Below are 24796 nucleotides of genomic sequence, written 5' to 3'. Positions count from 1 at the left end.
TAAAACAAGATTGTAAAATGTGGATAAAAAGATATTATTAAGAAATCAAATTGTGTTGTTTCCTAAAAGGAACTTTTATACAAATACAGTTTTCGCAAATGTTTCATGTTTCTCTGCCTTTACTTTAATGTATTTTGCAAAATAAAAGTTACTCCATAAAGTCTCACTTAATATATCATTTAACTTTATTTATTGTATGTGTCGTTATGCTCAGACAATCTTTTTACATTATAGCTATTTTAGTTAGCTGCACCGCTAGTAATGCATTCAGGGTCTTTACAAATGCTATTTACCATTTTTATTATTTTTGTCACACCTACTTTATGTGCGAAAAATTGCATTTTTGTTTTTACAATATTTCAGACCCTGTAGTAAATTTTGACGACCACTGCCTTGCTAAAGATGCTGAAGGTAAAGGTGATGGACTGGCCAAGCCTGTATCCAGACCTAAACCCTATTGAGCATCTATGGGGCATCCTCAAATGGAAAGTGGGGGAGCGCAAGGTCTCTAACATCCACCAGCTCAGTGATGTCGTCATGGAGGAGTGAAAGAGGACTCCAGTGGCAACCTGTGAAGTTCTGGTGAACTCCATGACCATGAGAGTTAAGGCAGTGCTGGAAAATAATGGTGGCCACACATATTGACACTGTGGGTCCAATTTGGGCATTTCCACTTACATAGTTACATAGTTACATAGTTACATAGCTGAAAAGAGACTTGAGTCCATCAAGTTCAGCCTTCCTCACATCTGTTTTTGCTGTTCAACCAAAAGAAGGCAAGAAACCTAGGCTGAAGTGTTTCCAATTTTGCAACAAACTAGGAAAAAATTCCTTCTCGACCATAAAATAGCAGTCAGATGTCTCCATGGATCAAACAGCTACTAGCCCACTAATTAAAAATGATATCCCTGTATGTTATATTTTTTGCAAGTATTTATCCAATTGCAGTTTAAACATCTGTATGGACTCTGATAAAGCCACCTCTTCAAGCAGAGAATTCCATATCCATATTGCTCTTACTGTAAAAAAAAACCTTTTCTTTGCCTTCGGGGTGTACTCATTTATGTTGACAACGGTTTAGACATTAATGGCTGTGTGTTGAGTTATTTTGAGGGGACAACAAATTTACACTGTTGTACAGGCTGTAAACTTACTACTTTACATTGTAGCAGAGTGTCATTTCTTCAGAGGTCCGCCTAGTCCATGACGTGGTGCCACAGTTGTGTGGTCCTACCCCACGTCATGGACTGGGCGGATCGCTCATTAAACAAGGAGGTATTCCCCTTACGGCTTTTTGTTTACACAGTTACAACTGGAGCTGAATGTATCAGCGGTTGCTATGGATCTGTGACGTAGCCGGATATGATGCTTGGTCACTGCCGTCCTAAGACGTGGGAGTGGTCCTACTTTGATTAATAAGGAGTTGTGAATAATGGAGTACAGCTGAGTGGTAAGTGGAAGATGTGTCCTATATATGTTTGTTACTTCAATGTAAATTATTTTATGTGTCCTGATGAAAGCTCCGATTGGGAGCTGAAACGTTGACTATTTTGGATGTACCAACAATAAATTGAACGAACAAACCGAAGAGTGCCGGTAATCTTTTGAAATTTATATATATATATATATATATATATATATATATATATATATTTATTTATTTATTTATATATATAAAAAAACTCCAGCACCTAACAAAGATTATCAGTAATCTGCAATTTGTCTAGGTGCTAACCCATGCAAATTTTTAAAAAAAACATATAGAAATGAAAATTAATATTCACATAATGTAAGATAAAATGTTGCAATAATAAACAATATAAGCAGTTGGAAAACAACAAAATACTATCTTCCAAAGTGTCTTTCAAAAGATCCAAAATCTATCTATTCCAGCACTAAAAATTAACCAGTGTAAAATATCACTGGATTTCAAATAGTGAAAGTCAAAGGTTATTCAGATCTACTGATATCTTTACCTAACACAGACTCTTCTTGATAGGACCACTGTATGACTAAAACTATAAGTATTGAATATGTGGGGATTTGTTTAAATTGCAGAAAATAAAATATACAAGTTTCAAGATACATTCACAAGCAAGTTAAATCACTTAAATCACCAATACTCTTAAACCATGATTTTTAAATCATTGTTTTTCAAAGATCAAATTATTCGTTAGAGAGCATTATTTTCTGCACACTGAATTTTCTGTTCTTTGGAAATGTGCCAGACATCTAGAAATGGCCATTTACTAAATACTTGTAATTAGTATTATAACTGCGTGCATATAAAATAACACTCTGTTTGTGATCCAATTTGTGAACTCATACTATTAATGTTAATATTTAAGCTTAGGAATAAATTTGGTATGGCAATGCTGGCATACTTAATGTTGTGAAGTTACAAATAATGGCATAAGTAATGAAAGTAAAATTAACAGCAATGAGCACATTTTTTTTAACTGTCAATAAAACTTTAAACGGTTTTAGATTGATCTTTAATGTATTGTATATGCTATAATAGCAGGAAAGGCATACTAAGCTTTCTTTGTTTGGGAAATAAAGTATAGTCACTTACTGGAAAAAGTTTGCATTAATCCAATATAGGAAGATTCCCAAAGTATATCAACATAGATTAGCGTTCAGTAAATGTTCCACAATCAATGCAGGAAATGTTGTAGGCTCTAAGTAATGTTTACATTATTTTGAACTAAACTGTGACTCATTTGAGTAATTATAACACATACTATATTTTTTAGAATATATTTTATTTAAGCGTTTGAGCAGTCATTCACATTTCGTCATCACAAAATTGATAAAAAGAAGCTCAATAGGAGGAGATACAGCAACAAGTCAGTCACATGTTAACAAGGGACACTCCAGGCACCAACACAACTGTGATGCATTTGATAGATTTTAGCCTCATTGATATGCTGTATTTTTGTTTTTCATGCTCACATTTTGTTTTGCACAACCATATATAATGTTTTGCACAATGCTCCACCATAAACAAGCTTCCTTATCCATGCTCCCAAATTTAAGAAATACTTCCTTATAAAATGTATTCACACAGTCTCCGCCCCAACAACTCTAAGCTAGTCACTTTTCATTCACAACCTGGCTGTAGACAGTCAGTGAAACTATAAACAGATAGTGATATCCTTACTATATGCCTCCCTGAGTGACCTCTCTTTCTAATGCAAGCTGTTTTGTTGTTCAGGTCATTCATTACTGTCAGTGGCTGAGCTGTGTGCATACCTTTTTGAAAAGTAATTTTCTGGAGTGAGGGAGTGTGGCTAAAGATGCTGGCTTACTTTGCAGCATTCTGCAAAACATGTATTGTATTTGTACAACAACAAGGAATTTGTTATTGCATATTAATGAGGCAAAACTCTATCAAATTAAAGTAATATTGGTGCCCTGAGCAAACCCTTTCATTTCAAGTAAATTAATAATTGCGTCCTTTCAGCTTTGCTTTCATCAAAGAGTCATCCATATACATCAATTACAGTCTTAATATGATCTGAATAGATTTTACCCAATGATTCCTGAAGCACCTTCCACAAGTTGGACTGGGTTAATAAGCACTTCTTATGTTTCATACAATCAAGATGATCCCACAGCAGCTCAATAGGATTAAGAACAGGTGACTGTGATGGGCACTCCATTAAAGACAGAATTCCAGCGGACTGCTTCTTACCTAAATAGTTCTTACATAGTTTGGACCAGTGATTTTGTCATAGTTCTGTTATTGGATACAGTTCCTTATGACATGGCATTGCAAAAAAGAATTACAGCTTTTTGCTTTCTACTCTGTATAAATCTTCCATTTTACTACCAATAAGGCAACCTTAGACCAACACATTGCCTCCACCATGTTGACAGATGGCAACAAGCACTCCTCCAGAATATTTTCAGTTTGCATAATTTGTGCCTCAAAAATGTTCTTCATGTAGATTCATATGTCCATAAACTTTTTTTCAATGTATCTGATCTTTTGCCAATCTTAATATTTTATTATTACTGGCCAATATGAGATAAAACTTTTTCTTTGCAACTCTTCCTAGAAAGCCAGCGTATGGTAGTCACCCCCTTCACTATTGATGTTGTGACTGGAATTTTGCTAGTACTTTTTCATGAAGCAGCCTGCTTGGAACCTGTGAGGCATCAGTTTATCAAACTAGACACTATGATGTTCAGTTGTGCACCAGGGCCACCCACTCCTTTTTTCTAGTCTGTTAGAACTAACTTGCACTGTTCTGTGAAGGGAGTAGTACAGAGAGTGTTGTACAAGAACTTTGGTTTCTAGACAGTTTCTCGCATGAAATAGCCTTAAATTCCCAGAACAAAATTAGATTGAGTTTCAGAAGAAAGTTCTTTGCTTCTGGCCATCTTGAGTCTGTAATCAAAGCCATCATTGATGTTACTCCAGATAAGCAACTAGTCTTAATGAAGGCCAGTTGTATTGCTTCCTTAATCAGCACAACAGTTTTTGGCTGTACTAGTTGAACATAGTTGCAAAACAGTTTTCCAGATATTCAATTAAAAATTTCCAGCTACAATAGTCAGTTGCAACAATGTCTACACTAGGTTTTTGATTGATGTAATGTTATTTTAATGTACAAAAAAAATCTCCTTTTCTTTAGAAAACAAGGACATTTTCAATTGACCCTAAACTTTTGAACATGCACACATGCTGCAGTATATATTTATTTGGAAGAATTCGGTTTACATGTATTTTTGAAACCAGACCACTGATTGGTCATGGTCTTTATATTGATTTGACATTTTACAAAAAAAAAAGAAAAAACTTTAGATGGACCTTGAAATTGGTTTGAACTTTAGCAAGGCTATTTATGTGTAAGAATATCCTGAAATTATTTTGACCTTACATAAATGTATTTTTAGAACTGTTCTTAAAGGGTTTGTTCATGTTCACTACTACTAGCCCAATTCTTTCTGATTATGTCTTTTTCTCTTTGAGTATCCATTTGTAAACACTTGATTTACCCTCACATTTTCTGTTTAGAATGAAAATATATTTTATGTGTATATGTTTTATGATAACTATTTCATACAGAAAACATATTTAAAGGGATGCTACAGTTTATATTTGTCCCTGTTTAAGTCCTCTTAAGAATTCCAAGACATAAAGATAAGATGCTTAGCTTATAATATAATATTTCCTGCGTAAGTGTATTAACAAAAACACATATTGCATAAATAATTGCCCAGGTCACTTCTGGGACAAAATAGCAGTCCCAAATTGCCCTTTACCCTCCTGATGGCATATCATTTACAAAAAAAGACAACTCAAGCTATTTAATGCTGGTGACAGACATTCAATGACAGCAAAAGTCCTTGCAGTGTCACTCTGCCTTGCCTATATGACATGTATGACATCCCTTCCCCTGTATTGTGAAGGAGTGAAATTACTGAAGGGGAATTGGCCCCAGTGCTGCATTAAAAGTTAAGTTGTTTTTTTAACTTCCTCTTCTTATCCTTATCCTTATCCTTATCCTTTTTTTTTTTTTTTTTTTTTTTTTAGGGGGGGGGGGGGGGAGAGGGCAAATCCCTATCATTAAAAACAATTAAGGCTAGCAAAATGTGAAATGTGAGAAATCTGAATAATAAATGTTTATTTCAGGATTCTCCAAATGCTGACTAATCTATATTTACAAAATGTATTGAAAATACATATTTTATATCTTTATCTATATCACCTTATTTCACATTGAGAGTGTTACATTCTTTTTGGAGGTAATTTCAACACCTTCCTGGCAGAATGCAGAAATCATAAAGTTCCAGCATAAACATGGCAATTTGGCAATCCTAGATCAATTTCAGGTTTTAGCTAGTGGTGCCATCTACAGGTAATTAAGGGCAAAAAAAAAGAAAAAAAACTATTGACAGTGGTAAAAATGGGAACTACTGATGGGAGGATTAACGTATAACTTACATGTTACATATAACATATGTAAAAGTCTCTGGGAAAAGAGTAAAAACTGCTACATCTGTTTCTTTATTACAAATATGTAGTTTCCTGGCATCCTCTCCCTCACAACACAGACTAATGATTATTGGTGGTTGACTAGTGAAGCTGTTAAGAATAACTGAGCATGTACAGTATTATGAACACCAATATTCTAAGCAGGCACGCAACTTATTTCAGAAGTTGAAAGAGTTAAAAATCACTGTTACTTTCTGAATACATTCTAAATGCATTGTAAATAGCATAGGTCTTTTGTAGAACACGTCTAGTCTGAGTATAGACCTTAGGAATGTTCAGTCTGCTCCTAAAGGCAGTTTTTATTTTCTTACATTTTAGGTCTTTATTGGAATATTTGAACCTGGATGTCCTAAAAGAAAGTGAAGCCTTCTTTTATAGTTTAATATAATTACAAGAAGGCAATTTGGCATTAAATAGTAAGTAGTCTTATAGCTAGTGTCTGCCTCATCACTGTTTTTATGTTTAGTTCTTTCATTTAGCATACTTTAATACTAGACTTGGACATTCATTTTTGGATGAATCACAATTCAGATAAAAATTGGCTCATTCATCCCAAGGCAGCACTGTCACCATCTGGGGACATTGCTGAAATCGCAAAAACCCTCGACAGTAACACTGCCACTCATAATGAGTATTTCATAAAGATTCTATCTTTATGAAATACAAATTTTTAATACGGAGGTAACCGTGTCACTTTAATACTAATTCCAAAACTATGATTAATGGAAGAATAAACAAATCTATGAATGTAGTGACAAACAATAGTCTTCCATGCTTTATTCATCAATTCATACAATGTGATCTGCACTTGCTATTCAGATGATGGTGTAATTTTCACTAAGAGAGCAGTCCAGCATGTAGAAGTGGGCTTGTAGTCACAGATGGAGCATGAAATATGGTAAAAGCTCGGAAAGATGGTACCTATTCAGCACATAGTCTACATCTTGTTGTGCAGTTAGCAATCCCAGAAGTATGCCACAAAAATGTCATCCAGGGTGTAACAAGATTTATTTCTATTTGAAATTAGAGATTTGATTTAAATTGAAATCTGCACTATCTGTAAATGGTTTTAACCCCTTCAGGACGGAGTCAATAGTGCACGTTCTGAACAAAACAAAATGTAAACAAAACCTGGAATTTGCGCTACATGTCTGTTCAACCGTAATTCACCTCTTTCACATTTAGTGCACCCACACTTATTATATATAATTTTGTTCAGGAGAAACAGGGCTTTAATTTCTCATGAACTATTCATATATGAAACATAACTTATTATTAATAAAATTTAAAAAAACGGTGAGAAATTAAGATTTGAAAAACAAATTGTAGAGGTAAATGTCATGATACTGTTGGCTTTTACTGCAATAAAATGCACATATTTGTATTCAGCAATGTCTCATGAGTAAAATAGTACCCCCCATTAGCAGGTTTTATGGCGTTTTAAAAAAGTTACTGGGTCAAATATAGCACATTCCATTTTTTCATTTTTTTCACATTAAAATTTGCCAGATTAGTAATGTTACCTTTGAGACCGTGTGGTAGCACAGGAATGAGAATTATCCAATGATGGCATACCATTTGCAAAAGTAGACAACCCAAGCTATTACAAATGGGGTATTTCCAGTCTTTTTTAGTAGCCACTTAGTCACAAACACTGGCCAAAGTTAGCGTTCATATTTATTTTTGTGTGAAAACAGCAAAAAACTAATATTTGGCCAGTGTTTGCGACTAAGTTGCTACTAAAAATGACTGGACATACCCCATTTGCAATACTTTGGGTTGTCTACTTTTGCAAATGTTGTGCAATCATGCAGGTAATTCTACTTCCTGGGCTACCATACGGTCTCAAAGGCAACATTACCAAACTGGCAAATTTCAATGTGAAAAAAATGAAACGCAAGCCTTATATTTGACTCTCTAACTTTCCAAAACACCATAAAACCTGTAGATGGGGGGGTACTGTTATACTTAGGAGACTTCACTGAACACAAACATAAGTGTTTTAAAACAGTAAAACATATTACAACAATAATATTGTCAGTAAAATGCTGTTCGTGTTTTTACAGTAACGTTGGTGTGTTTGTGAAATATGTGTTTTCTGTGCCTGGAAATAATTGAGTTTTGTACAGTTCCTGACTCAATTATCTCCCAGGCGTAGGGGAGGGATTATCCTGTTTACTGTGGGATTGTCATGGGCGTGCTCAACTGTATGTGAAATTGTATAAAAGCAGGCCATCTGGCCAGATTAAATGTATTCCAGTTTATACTCCCAGAACTATGTGTCGTCTGGTTACTGGGAGGGGCTAATCTCTACTCCAGCTTGTTCCGGTGTGGAGAATTCAACAGGGGAAGTCCTTGTAAGGACTGAAGCTCCAAGGACCGAGTGTCGTACAGTGTCTGGGGGTGGATAGAGCAAGTTCCCCATTCGGCTCCAGGAGGGAGCGGTTCCAGGACCCCAGTCAAGCCATGGCAACTGTGGGCAAAAGTGCTGCAGTTTGTCCACTGTTACAGCTAGGAAGCGGTCCTTGGTGGAGGTGTCCAGTCAGGGGTACGAGGAGCTCTGTTACAGTTTCCTTGACCCCCATAGCGTGTGTCTCTTTGTTCCCCTAGCCCCTCTGTGTGTCTCCTTGTAGGGATACAGAAGCTCGACTACCATGGCCCGCAGCTCTTCCACGATGCATGCAGTGACCGGCAGGAGGGGAGCACTGTGCAGTTGCCTAGTTTGCCTAGCAGGACCCGAGGAGGTAAATGGGCCCTTGTGTGGAAGCCAAGTCATGTGTGAGATGCTGTAGTACAATGATAGGAGTGAAATACAGTCAAGATGTCAAAGAGTTTAACAACTTAATCTCTCCATATCTGTAGGGAATGAGAGGTAAATGGTCGGAAACTGGTAGTCTGCAAGGCATAAAACTTAAAAGTTCCAGATGGCCCATGGCATATGGATGCAAGTAGGCTACCCCAAGTGATTGGTGGGATTCAGTAAAATAAGCTCTGGTTTGGGCCAAAAAAGATATGTAGCAGTATGGTTGAATATCAGTCACCCCAAAGGATGGGTTTGCATAATACTGTGCTATTCTTGGTGGCCATCATTTCAATATGTTAATGTGTTAAGCTGGAGTTTATATTTTCAGAGCCATGTAACTGTTGGGGTAAGGTATGATGCAAAACATAAGGTATCAACATGAAAAAGAAAACATTATATCAAGGGCACAATGCTCATTTTAACGGTTTAAATCCTGCCCACCCAAGAAACATTTAAAGTGTAAATCTTTTCAATTTCAGCATCTAGAGGCAAAACAGACCAATTGTTTTTTTCTCTGCATAATATCAGGATTCAAGATTCAAGCAGAGATTTTACACACACTACACTTGACCCTATATTGTTAATAGCACTATTTAGATAGCTTGATGCCCTTATAAAGGATTAAGACTTACCAAACCTACCAAACTTAGCAATAAGCTGTAGCTTATTCTTGTTCTGGTAATTATAGTGTGCCTTTAAATAAGGCTGTTTAGTGTGGGGCTAAGTCTTCCACAAAAGTAGTATAATAAAGCTTAAATAACCCATCCAGAATGGGTGCCTTATTTTTGGACAGCAGCTAAGGTTTCTTTCAAAGCTATTGGAGCAGACAGTTCCTCAACTTGATGACATTCACCTGCAGGAGGAAAGGTCTCAACTTTGTAGATGTAGAGGTATGATTGTAGGAGTTCTGGTCCAGATTATACAGCATAGAAGTCAGAAAAATCCTTGTTTATTTGGTTGGCGTTCGTTATTTTCTCTCAGTTCTGGTCAAGTCTGGCTTATTGGTTTCTTGTTTCTTTACTTTCAGTTTGGAGATGAATCATTTTCACGCATTGTTACTTTGGGAATAACATACTTAGCCCAATTCGCACAGCCAGCATTCCAACTGGTATGTGTGTAGCTCTTGAAATTCATAGCATGTGGAGGAGACATGCAATGTGAATTTAGTTTAGTTCTGTTTCTAGTTGATTCAGGCAGTTTGTTAGGGGAAATTAGCTTTTAAGTATAGTTCTTATGTAGTAAACCCTGTTGGATGTTGCTCCTCTAATAATAGCCTTTTAGGTGCTAACCAGGTGGTAAAAATTTTAGTGGGGTCATATGTGTTTTTGTAATGGTTCTCTCAAGTTATGCAAAGCTTGATAGAAGAGTCACTGAACAAGGAGTTTGAGATTTTCATTCTCGTCATGAGTCATGGAGATTGAGTTGTCTAATAAAGATCAAGAACTTGATACTCAAAGCAGTTATTTGAGTGGTTTGTAATGCATTGATTACAGAGTTCTAACATTATGTCAATTTTTCTGTTTAAGGCTAGTTGCCAGCCCTCATTAATGCACACAAGTTTACGGCATAACAAAGACGCTGATATTTAACTTTATATTACTTTACTTAAGTTAATTTTGCTGTGCTCACTGCATAGTAGGGAGGCGGGAATCATCCCGGCCCGACCTGCAGACGCAAGCGCCGGCGCCGTAGCCTGGGCACAAACATCATATGTAATCTGAGAGGGCCTTGCACCACCTGCTTTGTGCTGAATCCCGGATCTAGATGGAGGAGGTATCCTCGAAACATGGCCAGGAATGGGTTAAGGACGATAGAGATGTCAATGTTAAACGTATTTTTATTCTTTTCAGAGGACGTTTCCATTACACCTGTCCACTTAAGGTGCTTAGGTAGTTAGGTAGTTTTCCGGATGTATAGGACAATTGTTTCTCATATGTCCCTTCCTACTCCCTTCCTACTCCAGTATAGACATAGACCTTTTCTCCTATATTGTCTTTCTGCTTCCGACAGTCTAGTGACCTCCAACTGCATGGGTTCGGGTTTGGACTGTACAGGAATTTCAGGGACAATAGGTCTGGAGAAACGGGGTGGTAAGTGCATACTCTTGCGTCTGTTTTTGTTTCTAGTAGCTTCTCTGGTTCTTAATCTATTATCAATCTGCATGACAAAAGTGATAAATTAATTAAGCTTTTTGGGTCTTTGGCGGCAATCTCATCTAGCATAGTTTCAGATAATCCCTTTTTAAATGCAGAGATTAACCCACTATTAGTCCAGTATAATATCATTTTAGAGGCCTACAAATGATACTCCATTTGGTTAATAAATCCTTTTTAACCAATTGAATATTGCCATCAAAATGCAGGGGTGGAGATAGGGAGATAGTAGGTGCCTTGTGTACTATAGGTGGGGTACATAAGATGGAGGTTAGGCCGCAGGTTGCAGGTGCGCTGTTCGGGTAAGTAGCGTACTGAAGGCCTGTGAAAATTGATCCATGCAGTGATCATTATCCTCCAGTTTCCTTTCGCAAGCAGCTATGTGCTTACACAATTCTACAGGATCTATGGCCATGTCGTAATGTCAGGATTACAGTATGATCCAGCATGTAGAATTGTGTAACACAGCGGACTGATAGGTAACGTTTACCGGACCTTAGAATGGCTGGACTAACGTACCAAAGAATAGTCAGGACAAGCTGAAGTCAAGGGACACAGAAAGAGACACAGCGATAAGGAAAAGCCAGGGGTCAGGGATGCCAAAAACAGGGAAGTCAAAATCAATGCAAAAGTCACATTACCAGAATAACCAGAATCAATAACGCGCTCTCGGACAACCACAAGGGAAACCACAACAGGGCACTGAGCAAGAGGAAAACTAGGCCTAAATACCCCGCCTGTGGATCGGATTTGTTGTAACCAGCCTTTGACCCCAAAGACAGTTACCAGGTTCCTATTTGCATGATTGCTGCTCAGCACAAACCCTCCTGTGGATTGATTGCTGCTTGGCACAACTTTTCCTGTCAGGACAGTAATGTTGTTCGGCACAACTTTTCCTGTCTGAACAGTAAATGCCATTAATCACATTTTTCTAAGCGGATGAATACGTGACACAGCCCTGCTCAAGCAGGCCAGATGCTTTTCTGGCACTGCAAGCAGGAGGGAAGGGGGGGGGGGGGATGCTCTGGTCTGCTCAGCAGACACACAGCCACTCTGCCCTCTTATGGCCCGGAAGAGCAAGAGCCAGGAAATATTTTTCCTGTCTTGCTGGTCACAGCCACAGCTGAAAGTGGCCCCAGGGCAGGCGGGCTACACATATATTCACTGTGGGCCGCATGTTTGACATGCTTACCTTATACCATTGTGAGATGCGGTTAACAACCTCTTACAAGCTGTTGATCCCACTATTAAACCCATAGGTATACAATCAGGTTTATTCCTGTCTCTTGCCAGAGAAATCCATGCCAACCGTAGGCAACCATTTATGCTCACCATCCTAGCCGCTAGGAACCAAATAGCTCTGCACTGGAAACAGCCAAAATGCCCAACCAAAAAGCATTTGATAGACAAACTACAGCAATACTATGTATATGAAAGAAAGTCTCTCCTATCCAAGAAACAAGCTGCAACCTTTGACGCGATGTAGCAGTCTTGGAAGGACAGATTGTCTCCATGAAGGTGTAATCTGAATTGCTCTAGGAAATACCGATATAGACAGATCTAGCACGGTATTAGATTAGCCAAACACAACACAATACCTCCACAAACAACAAGCTATCCCTTGTACCGTATACTGTATAATGTATAAAATAATTTTTACATGTACAAAATTTAATGTATTATGTTACCCACTAACTTCATGCATGGACTAACTTCATGTATGGACTATGTATGATCACAATAACCCTCCCATCCCCTCCCTTTCTTCCTTCTGTACCCCCCGGCCCCTCGCACCATGGTTTATGTTTGAAGTAAAAAGAAATAAAAAAAAAACTTCAAATTTAAGGAAAAGAAAATCTCCTTGTCCAAGGAACTAAAGTGGTATCCCAATCTATCGCCCAATTATTACAATCTACTTGTCCTTACACACACACACACACACACATACACACACACACACACACTAGATTAGGGCACTTGCCTACAGAATTCAATAAATTCTGAAATTTTTAAACACTGAGATATAAAAATCTGATCTGAAAAATTCAGCTTTGCATTCAGATTTAAATTGTGAAAATTCTGTGCTTAGTGAATAACCCTGAGTGTGCCACCCTCTGCCTCTCAACATAGCCTCTTCCTCAATACCCCCATAGTATATGTGTGGTGTTTATACTAGTTGCATTCATAGTGTTAATTTTGTTGACAAATAATTTTAGTCAGATTTTAGTCGACTAACATTTTTGAGATTTATAGACTAGAACTAGACTAAAACTAAAACTAAAAAAGACTATGACTTTTTAAAACAGTTAAAAGACTATGACTGAAACTGAATTGAAATTTGCTGCCAAAATTAACACTAATGCAGCAGCTGTGTGCACTGTGTAATGTGTGTGTGATGTTTGCTGGCTGTATGTAATTTGTGTGAGATGTTTGCTGACTGTGTGTATTGTGTGTGTTATGTGCTGGCTGTGTGTGTGTGTGTGTGTGTGTGTGTAATGTTTGCAAACTAGTCCTCCCTAACCTTATCCTAGGGATAGGACAGGAACAAAATGACTGAGGGCCAGGAGGTAGGAAGGGGTACTTATACCCTTATTTTAATTAGGTTCCGGTCTACATGGGGATGGGATTTGCTAACCTATTGTTTTGCTGCAATGGATATGAACAGGAAGTATATATATACACACACAGTATATATATAAAAGGATAGTATGCATCTTCAGGTGCAGGCCTCTTGGTTTCATATATAATACCATCAATAAAGAAATTTAATTCAATTCAACAAGACCGTGAATGCAGCCCTTTCTAACATTTGAAGTATATATATATATATATGACCTTGCACTGCAGGAGGAAGGATTTCCCAAGAAGTAAGTGGTTAATCTCATAAAAGCAGGCATTAGTTTTGTTAGGACAGGACCTGCCAAGAATGTACCAGAAAGTACCCAGCCATGTAAGATAAAAAAAATAGAAATTTATAGAAGAAGATACAAGAAACAAGAAAAAGGACAATGATGTTTCAAACCACTTCAAAGTAGGCACCTTGGGACCTTACACAGCTCTCCCAGCGTTTCTTCCATGCTTCAAACTGGAGCCAGCATGGGTACCTGATGTGATACTGTTCTACTTTGAGATGAGTTAGTTGCTTAAGGTGAAAGAGACAGATAAGTTGAATATTAATGGGCTTTGCAGGCACTTTATGGTTAGGAATTTAGACTTTAGCTACATTTTCTGGATGCAGAATACTCTAACCTCATTCCCTGGTAGCCCATTGGCCAAGTGGTCCACTGAGCTGAGCTACTGGTCTGCAACTGTGAGATCAGATAGCTGACAATACTACCATTTTGTTCTGTAACTGGGATGGAACATCAGCTGGGATCTGCACTCAGTGATAGCTGCATGCAGCTGGCCACAAGCAACTTGAGATTTCCCTGCCATCCCAGGCACCTGCAAGAGGCCCTCTGGAGTCCCAGCACTCTAATGGTAGTGCCAGGTCTGGGATCCCACAAGGGACAAATTGCAAAAAAAAATTACAAATACATTTTATTTGCAATATTAAAAATCATGTACATGATTCCAGGGTATAAGTGCATACCTTCGGAATCATGCATACTAGAGTCACATAGTGAAAGGGTTAATGTGACAGCTGAAGCGAGTGCTTAACTTAATTCTGGTGTTCAAGGAACAACCAGCATTATCTTACATAGTTACATAGCTGAAAAGAGACTTGCGCCCATCAAGTTCAGTCTTCCAATCTTGTAATACAGTCACAAGAGGTTGTAAAAATCCTCAATTTCATTGTTCTTTATATGACCGGAATCAGCCACTGTAATGACTGCTACATTATATAAATATATATATAAATATATATATATATTTCAGATCACCATCAAGATCAGGAGTTGGCTCCATGGGTTGCTTGTTGAAGGTATTTGTTCGCTGTCTTCAAATTAGGTGAAATATTTATCAGATTAGATCCTATTACAATTGAAATAGTTTTTTTATTGTGTTCTTATATATCATATATATATCATCAGACATCATATTGATACACAATTTTTATTGCATTTCCATTTTACATATAATTTCAAAATGGCAAACCTGGCATCAATCCCACCCTTGTGCATCAATGTACAGAGATTAAAGCCTACAAGGGAGATTTATCAAAGTTTTCCATTCTAAAAGTGTTGCAAAAATGTCACAAATGAAATGTCCATGCTGGTTTCTATAGTACTTACACAACCATAGTACTTTAGGTGACATTTTAGAAAATAATACTTTGATACATTTTCAGGAGAGCTGTGGCATGCAATCACTACTATTCATGGCTTATGAGGTTTATTTTATTTTATTTTATTAATGGCATATATTTTTCCTATCTGCGTAATACGTCTTTGAAAATTAATATCGCAAAAGGTTAATTGTCAGAACTGTTTTCTAGGTGACAAAAACTACTAATATTTATCCAATCTTACTCACTTTGCATCTCCTTTTAGAATTGTCACTTAGTCACCCAATTGTTTAGATATAGACTTTGTATAATTTTTCTAAATTGTTTTCATGTATATGTTGCAGTTTTAATGTTAGACTACAACATAGCATATCGTTTCACAATTTAATTTTCCTTCGCAATAGAGCACTTTTCATTAGTTACTATCAGAGGAGTGAAACAATATGATGCTATAGGCTATAAAGTGCACTGTAGTTTGGGTAGCAATGATTGTAACTCATGTATGTAGGAACACATTATTTAATTTCCTTTCACTAGTCATGCACACCTAACAAAAAAACAATACTTACACAGGTGCTTTTATTTACAGTCCCATAGCTTTGCATTTTTTAGACTATGAATAATTATAAGGCACAATTTAGACTTCCGTAAGTCTGTGCAAGAATTTACCTGGAGATTTACATTTTGAGACCAGATTTGCAGCTCTTCAAATCTAAATAATTTGAGATACTAGAACTAAATCATGTTATCTGGAAGGATTAGGCAGAAACAAACTTTTCTTTGATCTCAAAAAAACGACAATTCTATGGCAACAAATTTAGTAAAATACAATTAAAAAAAAAGGTATATATTGATTATATATACACATATATGTAAGTCATGTATACCTTTCCACAATGATTTTACAGATAATAGTTCCACTGTGAGCAAAAATGCATTGACAACCAAAAAGACAATTTTATAGCATGCACGGACAATTTCTATTTGGCATGCTTGTGAGAAATGTGTGTTGCAAATGCGTATATTCTTATTTTACCAATCTTAGCTTAATCAGATCCATGACTGTGCATCATGATAGGATATCAATCTATAAACCATAGTGTGACATAACAAATAACTAAATAATAAAAGAACAAAAAAATAAAAAATAAAAACGCTTATTTTTCTACTGAAAATTGTTGAACTATAGCCAGAATATAGAGCTTTAAGGTTACAAAAAGACTCATCTTCCTCAATGTACTGTCATAATACTTCATCCAGAAATACATAAAATAGAGTGACTTGCTTGAATAAATGGTATAATTGTGCTCCAGTACATGCTATTTGGATAAATAAGTGTTCCTTCTGTTTGATTGATGTGCAGGTATCCATCAGAGAAATTGATGTAGATCCTGTCAGGATAATATATGACCCAAGACGCAGTATTTACGTAAACAAGACAATAATGTGAAATATAAGAAAGATATGTATTAGCAAGCCTTAGAGTTGCTGGACTTAACATAATAAAAATAGGTCAAGAACAAGCCGAGGTCAGGGGTAGAGAATGAGACAAAAATGAGGAGTCAAGCCAGTAAATCAAGGATACCAAAAATAGGGATAGTCAAGAACAAGCCAAAGTCAAAATACCAAAAGAATCATGAAGATGAACATACTTTCTAATAGCCAACAAGAAAAAAAACACAATAGGGCACTGAAAAAGCAGGAAGGCAATTGATCAGAATTGACCTTGTGTCCCCAAAAAAGTGAGTTCGCATCAATGACACGATGACGCACGCACTTTGACATCAAATTTGTAATGGTCTGAGGTAAGTCTATAAGACAGTGTGGGAATGTAGCAGCCAATGTCCCTTAGGACACCATTCTGGCCAGGGGCTGCAACACACAAGAATCAGGCAGTGATCCACCCCAAAATAGGTATGTGAGTTATCTTGAAGCTGCGTCGATCAGGTACAGACACACGATTGTGCCTGAAAGGCGCCATTGCAGATCCATTTATTTTGTACTAGTTTTATTCTTCCTTACAAAAACAACATTTTTGTAAAGACCATATTTTTTTGTAAATTTTTTTAATTTATAGTGCATGGTAGGAACATATTGTTTAGGAGAACCATTGTTTCCAAAATGTAAATTTAGTTAGGAATTCTGACACTCATTGTATTGAGTGTTTGGCTTGTCCAAATTTCGTCCGTGAAAAATTTTCAGGAAAATAATTTGGTTGAACAAAAAAAGGCCTGCAAGTGGGTCAATCAATGTACTGAAATAATATATATATATATATATATATATATATATATATATATATATATATATATATATATATATATATATATATATATTGTGACAGAGTGCTGGGGATGGTGGTCATGGGTGTATATCTGGCACCCAGACTTTTACACAGCCACTATCCTGACATGTGGGTAAGCACATGCAGCCCCAGGGAAAGTTAAGTTGAAATGTAGGTTTTTTCTATGTTGTTATTTGGGTCCCTGGGGTGGAGTATTCGGAAGAGCAGGGTGGGACGATTCTCCACCCACTGTCAGAGTGACTGTGCATGAGTCCAGCCCAGATATTCTGAGGAGTTCTGGCTCACTGCCTAATGAGGTCATTAGCCTCACCTGTAGGGGCTGTGAACAGCTATATAACTGCAGTTAAAGCAGGGTGGAGTGAGGGAAGTGTTTGAGAAGAACAAAGGTTTGTATCCTGTTGTATCCTGTTGTATCCTGTTGTATCCTGTTGTATCCTGTTGTATCCTGTTGTATCCTGTTGTATCCTGTTGTATCCTGTTGTATCCTGTTGTATCCTGTTGTATCCTGTTGTATCCTGTTGTATCCTGTTGTATCCTGTTGTATCCTGTTGTATCCTGTTGTATCCTGTTGTATCCTGTTGTATCCTGTTGTATCCTGTTGTATCCTGTTGTATCCTGTTGTATCCTGTTACTACTTAACAACAGAAAATAAACAGGCCAGAGGCCTTTGAAACTGGACTCTTGGCCTGGCTTCCTTACCCTAGAGGGCTGTGCAGTTGCCAAAAGATCCTGGACAAACACACACAGGGAAGTAAGTTTGTCACTATATATATATAACACATGAGTATTTTCCTGCCATTTTTTTCACAGATCAAGTGTTATGTAACTGATAGAGGGGAAAAAGAGGAGTAATGAACAATCAACATGTATTTATTTATATTATATATATATTTATTTAGTACATTATGTACGCTTTTATATAGTTTTTTTTTTTTTATTGCTCTTGATTTTTTCCCTCCATTAATCACTTCTCCCTTGATCAGGAAATGGAATAAACATTTAATTAATGTTCCCTAGATAGTAATAATCTTTGCTACCATCAATCATCTCCTTTTTTTGGAACCTTAGGCCAAACTCTGAATATTGAATCAAACGAACATTGCTCTAGTCATTTACTTGGTTATATCAGATTGGCACTTCTGAGATACAGAATTAGCCAAACAGCCAATTGCCCTAAATTTGGATGAATTGCAATTTAGCCAAAATTGAATGTACAAGTCTAGTAATTTTTTTTCTGTTTAGTAAGGTTAAGTTAAATAAGGGAAAGTAATAATAATTTGCATTAGATGAATTCAATGGAAACAAAGGGTTTATTTGAAACAACCAAAAACAAAAACTATGTTCACAAGTACTCTAAACCAGTGGTCTTCAACCACTGGTCCCCGGAACTGGCGCCAGTCCGCAAAAATTTATTGCCAGTCCGCGAAAGCTTTCACCAGACTATACCGTTGTGTGAAAGCTTTTGCGGACCGGCAATAAATTGCAGTGAAATATTTCCCTGGTGCTGGAAAAGCTTACATGTTCTTTCAACAAATAATAAAGTTTAAAATTCATCTCTTTCATCTCTGCCCGAAGTGTAACATATTAAAGACCCCACAGTAATAGTGGTGGATTGGAGCCCTTAAAGTTTTGAGCAGTACTGCTCTACTCTTGTGAGTGGGTTGTCCATCTAATTTGTATATATTCATTGAATTTGCAGTTTTACACTGTTTTTTTTTCTCTCTTTTCTCTTGACATATAATATTGCGTGAACACACAGAAGGTATACAAGTTGTGTTTATATTTACTGTGCACAGTAAGATAACCAATCAAGAGACTATTTTGTTTTTGGACTATATGGGCAGTACACGCCACCCTGTTGGATTTAAATATACTGTATGTCACTTTATGTAATGCACATATGCAGGCCCGGACTGGCCATCGGGCATACCGGGCAAATGCCCGGTGGGCCACGATGACCGTTGGGCCAAGGCCGGCCGGGGAGATCACAGGATCCCCCCCCAGGGAGAACGGCTCCCGACCCCCAGGCAGAACGGCTCTCCCCCCTCACAGGTTAAAGGTAAGAAGGGGAGGGGGGTATAACTTTTTTTTTTATTAATAAAAAAATATATTTAAATAAAAAATACATTCACACTCACAAACACACATCACCCTCAGACACACACACATCACCCTCAGACACACACACATCACCCTCAGACACACACACATCGCATCCAGACACACACAGCACATCCAGACACACACAGCGCACCCCCCAGACACACACAGCGCACCCCCCAGACACACACAGCGCACCCCCCAGACACACACAGCGCACCCCCCAGACACACACAGCGCACCCCCCAGACACACACAGCGCACCCCCCAGACACACACAGCGCACCCCCCAGACACACACAACACCCACACACAGCGCACCCCCAGACACACAGCACCCTCACTCACACACACAGCACACTCCCACACATACATACACATATATATATATATATATATATATATATATATATATATATATATATATATATATATATATATATTAATATTATAAAATAACCCTCAGTGAGTTAACAGACAAAGAAAATTAGAAACCTAGAATGTGACGGCAGATAAAAACACCCTCACACACAGCACCCCTCTTACATACACACACACTGCACCCCTCACATATACAATACGTCCAAATATATATATATATATATATATATATATATATATATATATATATATATATACATAAATATATATATATATATATGTACACACTACAGCACCCCTCACACTGCACCACTACACACATTACGCTCCAGATACACGCTAGATCCCTTACCCTATATGCACTCTTAATCCTCTACACACTGGGTCCTTTACACAGTGGATCTCCTACACACACACACATTGCACCACCTACACACACACACACTACATTCCTTGTCAGCAAACATAAACACACCCTCTCTACAACCCCTACACACACTATGTCACCTATACACACAAACTACAGCCCGTATGCACACACTCGCTACATCCCCTATAACACTATGCCCCCTATACACACACTCTCTACAGCCCCTAGCCACACATATTACACCACAAACACAAATGAAATTGACCTATTTACACAATACCACACCACACTCTACACACACGCAATCCCACAAGCAGGCTCCAAACATGTGCACCATGCACTTTCCTGGCCCATTTGTCCTCTGGTATCCCACTTGTGGAGACACCAGAGACAATTTAAAAGCAAACACAGTGCAAGCATGTTATTACATTTTGTAATAGTTTTACACTATGTTTTTTTTCTCTCTCTTTTCTCTTGACATATAATATTGCATGAACACTGTGCACAGTAAGATAACCAATCAAGAGACTATTTTGTTTTTGGACTATATGGGCAGTACACGCCACCCTGTTGGATTTAAATATACTGTATGTCACTTTATGTAATGCACATATGCAGGCCCGGACTGGCCATCGGGCATACCGGACAAATGCCCGGTGGGCCGCGATGACCGTGGGGCCGAGGCCGGCCGGGGAGATCACAGGATCTCCCCGGCCAGCCCCTGCAGGGCCAGCGCTACCCGAGCGCCAGCCCTGCTGTGTGCCTCCAAGAGACGGTGGCGAGATCAAAGATCTCCCTCACTGGCCCAGAGACACTGAGATGCGGCCGCCGGCTGGGGTGTGAGGGAGGGAGGCAGGAGAGAGGACCGGCGGAGCTCTAGCCAGCAGCTCCGCCGGGTCCTCTCGCGGTATTCTGAGTGTTGCCGCGGTTACCGCGGCAACGCTCAGATCTTGCAAAAGTGAACTGCAGGCTAGAGTTCACTTTCACCACTGGACCACTAGGGGAGGATGGCAGAATGGCTCCCCCCCCCCCAGGCAGAACGGCTCCCGACCCCCAGGCTAAAGGTAAGAAGGGGAGGGGGGGTATAAAATTATTAATAAAAAAATATATTTAAATAAAAAATAAATTCACACTCACACACACACAGCACCCTCAGACACACACAGACCCCCGGTTTATGCAGACAGTGGCAGAAATGTTACCGAATTACAAGTCGGAAAGGATGCAGCATTTGCAAAATAAATTAAAAAGTATGCTTTACACAGCGTATAAGGGTGATGTCACAGCACAACGGGAATCTAACAGGGGAAGAGGAGAAAGTCATCCTCCTCCTCCCATGACCACGCCATACCTGCCAAGTGACCCTAGGGGGAACAGTCTCTATTCTGCTCTGTGTCAGTGTGTATCAGGGATCCTTAGGATAGGTGTCAATCCATATCTGCCAAGTGACCCTATGTAGGGGGAACAGTCTCTATCCTGCTCTGTTTCAGTGTGTGTTTGGGATCCTTAAGATAGGTGTCAATCCATATCTGCCAAGTGACCCTATGCAGGGGGAACAGTCTCTCTATCCTGCTCTGTGTCAGTGTGTATCAGGGATCATTAGGATAGGTGTCAATCCATATCTGCCAAGTGACCCTATGTAGGGGGAACAGTCTCTATTCTGCTCTGTGTCTGTGTGTATCAGGGATCATTAGGATAGGTGTCAATCCATATCTGCCAAGTGACCCTAGGTAGGGGGAACAGTCTCTATTCTGCTCTGTGTCAGTGTGTATCATGGTCTCTGAGGACAGGTGTCAATCCATATCTGCCAAGTGACCCTATGTAGGGGGAACAGTCCCTATTCTGCTCTGTGTCAGTGTGTATCAGGGATCCTTAGGATAGGTGTCAATCCATATCTGCCAAGTGACCCTATGTAGGGGGAACAGTCTCCATTCTGCTCTGTCTGTGTGTATCAGGGATCATTAGGATAGGTGTCAATCCATATCTGCCAAGTGACCCTATGTAGGGGGAACAGTCTCTATTCTGCTCTGTGTCAGTGTGTATCAGGGATCCTTAGGATAGGTGTCAATCCATATCTGCCAAGTGACCCTATGTAGGGGGAACAGTCCCTATTCTGCTCTGTGTCAGTGTGTATCAGGGTCTCTGAGGACAGGTGTCAATCCATATGTCGAGGTGTCAATATGTCAGGTGCCATATCCATTGTGATTTAGGAATGTTAGGTGATTTCTGCCATTTATGGATTAAAACCTGACTCTGCATCAACAGTGTAATTTTCCATGGGAGTTTTGCCATGGATCCCCCTCCGGCATGCCACAGTCCAGGTGTTAGTCCCCTTGAAACAACTTTTCCATCACTTTTGTGGCCAGAAAGAGTCCCTGTGGGTTTTAAATGTCGCCTGCCCAGTGAAGTCAATGGCGGTTCGCCCGGTTCGCGAACGTTTGCGGAAGTTCCCGTTCGCTGTTCACGAACCGAAAATTTCGTGTTCGCGACATCACTAGCCACTAATAATATACTAGATTGCCTACTTACAACCAGATGAGGATGATGATTGGCTCTGGCTGCAGTCTGGCTCCACTGGTCTGGTGTAGAACAGGATCTCTGGAGGCGGTTTGTAACTGTGGTCACAAAATTCAATGTTCTGGGAGAACGGGAAGCAACTCCATTTTTTGGGGCCCCTTACACAGCTCAAGGTCTGGGCCCCAGGGCCTGACGGTGAGTATGCTCTTAAGACTCATCCATAAGTCGACCTACATGTTGCACCCATGAGTTTGCTCACAGGGAGTTGAGTGTGTAGGAGATGTTATGTGTTATTTTAGAGGAGCTAATGTGTGTGCTTATGGAATATGTAGGTGATGCAATGTGTGTGTGTGTAGTGGAAGCAGTGTGTTTTTGTGTAAGGGATAGAAAGCAGTGTGTGTTTGTGTATAAGGGATGTATTGTGTGTTTCTGGTTGAGTGTAAGGGATGCATTGAATCTGTGCAAAGGATGCATTGTCTTTGTGTGTAAGGGTTGCATTGTGTGTTTCTGTGTGTAGGGATGCATTGTGTGTTTCTGTGTATGTATATGGATGCATTGTTTGTGTTTGTGTGCGTAGTGTAAAAGAGCACCCTGTCTTGCCCCCTGTCCTATAGAGCTCTCCCTTCAGTCCCTTAGAGATTTTCCCTTCCCCATAGTGGTCTCTCCTCTCCTGTCCCTTAGTGGTCTCTCCTCCCCCCCCTTAGTGGTCTCTCCTCTGCTCCCCCTTTACATTAGTGGTCTCCTCCCTTTCTGGTCCGCGGTACCTGTACCTGGCCGGACTGACAGGAAGTGCTCACTGAGCTTCCTATAAGGCGACTCTATAGAGTGAGCACTTCCTGTCAGTCCGGCCAAGTTCCTGTACCACGGACTGGAGAGGAGCTGGGCCACGCTACACAGGGAGGGGGATTGAGGAGAATGGGGGGAGAGAGGCAGTGCTGCAGCTGCCTGAGGCTCTCTATAGAGTCGCCTTATAGGAAGCTCCGGCCCTGTTTGTTAGTAAGGTTTACATTCCATTCCAATTTTTATACAGAGATGTACTTTTTAGAAAAGTTTTTTTAGCATTTAGGTAAAAATCCCGGTCTGGTAAATTTTTTGGCAGAGTAGACACCTGCAATGTAAGGAAAGCAGGTGCCTACTCTGCCTAAGTAAGCATGTCTCAAACTTGCGTCTCGCCGGGCTGCAAAGATATTCTTTGTAGGCTGCGAGTTTGACATGCTTGCTGTAGACTGTGTCAAAACTGTTCTCATGGCTTCTATTCCCATCTTCGTGTGGAATAACAGTATACAGTCTTCGAATGTCCATAGCACTAAGAATGGGTTTAGTCTCCTCGAATTCCAACAATGTAATTTTAGTTAAGAGTGTCTAGGTATCTTTAATGCATATATGTAGTTCTTCAGTAGGCCCTTTGAGAACATGGTTTAGCCATTTAGCAATTGGTTTCTAGTACTCCATTAATCTCAGAGACTATTGGTTATCCTGGAGGATGTTGTGGATCTTTGTGTATTTTCAGTGTTTTGGATTACGCTGGTTAAAATCCCTTCAGTGACTTACCTGAATACAGCGCCAATGTCCCTCGGTGCTGGGTCAGGCTTTGCCCATGCTACTCCACCGAGCGCGCATTAGACCACCCTGTAACGGCTACCCAGATAGAGAGAGGGTTTCTGCCGTTGAAGGTGTCCTTTTTCCCTGCAAGCTGCTGTGGAGAAGTAGGCTGATGTAATCCCATCCACGATATCCAGAGTGAGGAGCAGGTTCAGCTGTAAACAGGAGCAGAATAATATTCCCAAATAATCCCCTTCCAAGAACGAGACGAGGCTACGTTTTGAAGGGTCAAGATGATCTGAGGACTGGAACACCCAGCCTGCTTTTTATTAGAAATAGATACACACAGAACACTCCCAGGGGGAGGATGAAAACAACCAATAATACAGA

This window comes from Pelobates fuscus, chromosome 1 (genome assembly GCF_036172605.1).
Source record: "Pelobates fuscus isolate aPelFus1 chromosome 1, aPelFus1.pri, whole genome shotgun sequence".
In the NCBI taxonomy this organism is placed as follows: Eukaryota; Metazoa; Chordata; class Amphibia; order Anura; family Pelobatidae; genus Pelobates; species Pelobates fuscus.
This window is presented reverse-complemented; position numbering follows the sequence as displayed.